This window comes from Helianthus annuus, chromosome 10 (genome assembly GCF_002127325.2).
Source record: "Helianthus annuus cultivar XRQ/B chromosome 10, HanXRQr2.0-SUNRISE, whole genome shotgun sequence".
NCBI lineage: Eukaryota > Viridiplantae > Streptophyta > Magnoliopsida > Asterales > Asteraceae > Helianthus > Helianthus annuus.
The window spans coordinates 135,225,751-135,230,352 of record NC_035442.2 but is presented as its reverse complement, the minus strand read 5'-3'; the positions used below and the strand labels follow the sequence as shown (position 1 = coordinate 135,230,352).

Here is a 4,602-nt window from a genome sequence, read left to right as displayed (position 1 = left end):
GGCTGTGTGAACTCACCTTGGTTTGCTCGGCAGATACACAAAAGGAGAGGGTTCTTGAACTAAGGGTGGTCAACCACGTCCTAACAGGGTTACCACACAAGTCAGGTTTTGACTTCACGTAAAGCACGTATAAAACATACAAGTTAACACGTTACTAACACGTATTGATCATGGCAACATCTTGGCAGTCAAGTAATATCAAGAAGCCTAATAATATTTGGCCCAACATGTTGTGCGATCCAATACCCCGGCCCATACACATGAGCATTCCACTAACATACTCGGCCCAAAACAATTAAACAACATAACAGTCTTGTGCGATCCAAGCTGATTTGTGCGATCAGCTTGGGTTGTGCGATGTATTAACTACCCGGCCCACAGCTTAGAAGCCCAACAGAACAATATATAGCCCAATTAACAAGTAAACAACAATCCGGAGTGGTCCAGTTCGTCTTGTGCGACCGGACAACTCTTGTGCGATCAGTGTGAGCTTGTACGGCCCAGTCGCCTTGTGCGATCCGTACCAGCCCAGTCCAACATGCACGTCCGGCCCAACATATAGCAGCTTGTGCGACTGAGGACTGTTTGTACGCTCGGGTCCTCTTGTGCGAAGAGGCCCCTTGTGCGACTAAGGGTCTTGTGTGGTCAATCAACTAATTCCAAGAATCATGCCAATCCGTTACATATCATTTATCTTGTAACTAATTCTACGGTTTCCATATTTGAAATCAATCAATCACTAACAGTTTCCATCCATGTGTTATTCGATCAAACAAGCAAATCTATTACGAATTCATATGAACCCTAACTAAACATACGAACAGTAACATAACGATTTTCATGAACATATCTTATAACTTCTAAACTATCCGATTCATATGAACATTAACACTTACACATGAGAGCCGATTACATAACAATTATATCATCATTTATCAAATCATAGCCGATTAACACCTAGTATCATTCAATTCGATTCATAGCATGTTATCATATAACCATAATTGTTTATCATACCATCCCAACCATCATACCGATCATGAGAATTACAATATCATGTAACACACAAAAACGCAACAGAAATCATGAAACAATTAGCAATACACTAACCGATTGAGTGTAGAAAAGGGTGACCCGAACTAGAAGATGATCGCCGATTGCCTTGTGCCTTGTGCCGTCGGGTTTGCGAGAGAGAGAGAGAGAAAGTCTAGGGTTTTGGGGTGTGTTAAGAGAATTGTAACCAAATGAGAGAACAACCCCTAGGTGGGTGTTTGTTTGCGTACAAAACAAGTGGGCCGAACCCAACTCGGGTGCCCTATGGGTCCGCGTACAAGGTGTGGCCCAAGTGGGCTTTGTGCGATTGAGCGGTGTTGTGCGGTTCGGGTTGTGATTATCATATATACACGTAACACATAAAGCACATAACATTTCATAAAATCATTAAATAGTAAACTTTCACATAAGCACGTAACGTTACAAGATAAGTCTAAAGTTCGAGTTGTCACATTGGTGGAGTCAAAGAATGGAAGAAGTGAAGATTTGGTGAAGAAATAGAAAAGAAACAAGACTCAGTACCGTAGCCTACGGCACCTGGCCGTAGGTTACGGCCCCAACTCTTTCAAGCATCTCCCCACCGTAGGACAGAAGAGAAGGGCCGTAAGGCACAGTTGCTCGCCGTAAGCTACGGTGAGCGCCGTAGCTTACGGCGCCTTGTTGACCGGCTACCCCATGTTGACCACCGTAAGCTACGGCAGGTGTCGTAGCTTATGGCATTGAGTATGTCCAACTTGTAACTTATGCATTTAATGCATAGTTTATGGGGTCTTACGGGTTCCAATCATTCTATTTTCGGTTACACAATCATTGCAACGAATGGTGGGCATTGTTGGAGACTTGGGGAATCATTAGTTTGTGGTCTTTGATCTTTATGAACAATAATACTTTTGCTATGATGTTGTCTCAAGCCATGAGTGGCTAAGTACTCTATGATCATCTTTGGTGGAAGGTTTTGTAAGACTTTATGCTTGAATTTCTTATTTCTAGAATAACAATTCCTTTCTTAATTGAATTGCTTGTTATGGTGTGTGATTGATTGTTAGTAAATTGTTGATTCTTGTGCTAAACTAATTAGAAACCATACGTTCTTGGTGCCGTTGGCAATCGAGATATCATGGGTATAGTTAGGCTTGGGTAAGGGTTGATTGATCATCGGGTAACAACCTCACGTTTTAGAAATCTGAGTACTTAGTTCCTTTTCATCACTGCAACTAATCATACATGAACTATGTCTATGTAGTTCTTTCTAGTGGAATGATAGCATAAATGTCAAAGCAAACCGGAAACTGAAGATGATCATTTGTCTCTAATTTGTTTACAACCAAAACTTTTCTCATGCAATTTAATTAGTTAATTTTAGTTTTAAAACCAATCCAATCAAATCAACTCTTGAATTTTATTTTATTTGCAATTAGATTAATTTAGTTAACTTAGATAAATCTTCAAATAACACATATTCCACAAACTCCCTGTGTTCAATACCCACTTGCCACTATCTATTTAGTAGTAATTAGATTAAATTTGATTGTGACCACGACATCACGTCAAATTTTGGCGCCGTTGCCAGGGAGTAGTGCGCAACGTGTGTTATTTTTGTTCTTTTTAAGTTTGTTATTTTTCTGGTTTACGCTGGCTGTGTTAGTGTGCAGGTATTTACATGTGTATGCGTACTAGAAGCTCTCACAAGCTATCACCATTGGTGTTTGATCCGGATATTGAGCGAACATTAAGAGGAAATAGAATTTTGCTAAGAGAAAACAAGTTTAGCGGTTCACCAACAACACCAACTACACCAATTACACCACTGAGATACATGGATCCACCACCACCACCACCCACTACGGGTGAACTTATACCACCATTCATACCATCATCCACTCAACCTTCACCAAATACCACCATTCCAAACACCACGACCGATCCTACTCAACCTCATGATGTTACACCAACTAACACCACCCAACCCATTACCACTCAAGAAGAACCTACACTCACTTTTAATCCTTCTACTTTCCACCATTTTCCCATTTCTTTCCGGGTGCGGGTCAATCATCTTCAACTTACTAAATAGCACCAAACTCAACCATTGTCCATGCTACTTCTACATTTAGACCATTGAACCAGTCGGGTTTTCAATATTCGACTCTTCCATTTGGGCAATCTTCGGGTATAGGGGGAGATGGATATGAAGAAGGATATGAAGATTTTGAGGGTTATGAGGAAGAAGGATATGCATATATTGGTGATGGGGAACAAGGAGAACTTACTTATGTGTAAGGGCAAACTCAAAGAATGCCAAAAGTTGGTGGGTTTCAACAACAACAAATTATACCACAACATATTCGGCCAAGGCCACAAGGGCCACAAGTGCAACATCCTATACCATTGCAACAAGTTCGTCCACGAAATGCACGTCCACAATTCCAAAGGCCAATTCAACACCAACCGATGCCACAACAACAATTTCAATCATATGTACCACAAGGGCCTATGCCAAGGCCAATGGGTCCTATTCGACCAAGGGTTCGGTTGGGTGTGCCAAGAAGGCATCTTAGAGAACATGCGAGAGGCATTGAAGCGCATCTTAGACTGGTAATCACTCACAATCCTTCACCGGTGGTTATTCCTCATAACGATAAAGGGAGGACCTTTGAAGTGAGAACCAATTCATTGCAAAGTTTGCCGAAGTATAAGGGTCTAGCAACGGAGGAACCTTATTTTCACTTGGAAGCTTATGACTCGATTTGCAACACATTTGGGAGTCAAGGATTTTCGGCCGACGATGTCAAATTGGTGTTATTCCAATTTTCTCAAGAAGACAAGGCAAAGAAGTGGTTTTACACTCTACCTTCGGCATCTATCTACACATGGGCGGAGATGCAACAAATATTTTTAGATGAATTTTACACCGCTCAAAAGACCAATGATGCTAGAAAGGGGTTGAGGAGTTTTCAACAACAACAAGGTGAAATGTTTCATGAGGCCTTTGAGCGTTTCAACATGATGATCAAGAATTGCCCTCACCATGGGATTGAACTTTGGGAATTGCTGAACGCTTTCCATGAGGGGTTGAGTGCCGAAGATGCTCGTGACTTAATGTCTATTACCAGTGGCACTTTTGGTACGAACAATGAGCAAGACGATTGGGAGTTTTTGGAGCAAATGGCAATTACATCAAAAAGAAAAGCTCAAGCATCAAGGAGAGCACGACCGGCCATTACCCGAACCCAAGTTCATGCGGTAGACGATGGTAATAATCAAACCTCTAACCAAATTTATGATGTTTGTGCTATTTGCAATGAAATAGGACATGCGGCTGAAAATTGCCAAGGAGCGGTAGAAGGGCAATATGAGGAAGTTCATGCGGTACAAGGTCAAGGAGGGGGTGGTAGAAACTACAGCATGAATTCTAACACTTACCACCCCGGGTTGAGGAACCACCCAAATTTTCGGTATGGGTACCCTTCGAATCAAGCTAACCTGAATTTTCAAGGAAGCCAAGGTAACTTTGGTTCACGTCAGCCTTATAACAATCAAAGTGGATAT

General features: G+C 41.6%; 1 non-coding gene across 1 annotated transcript; it reads right to left on the bottom strand.

Moving 5' to 3' along the window:
* Nucleotides 1-3,982: 3,982 nt before the first annotated feature.
* Nucleotides 3,983-4,088, bottom strand: LOC118483398. Its single transcript, XR_004870687.1, has one exon. It is a non-coding gene; the product is annotated as a small nucleolar RNA R71 (small nucleolar RNA).
* Between the last annotated feature and the right edge of the window lie 514 nt (nt 4,089-4,602).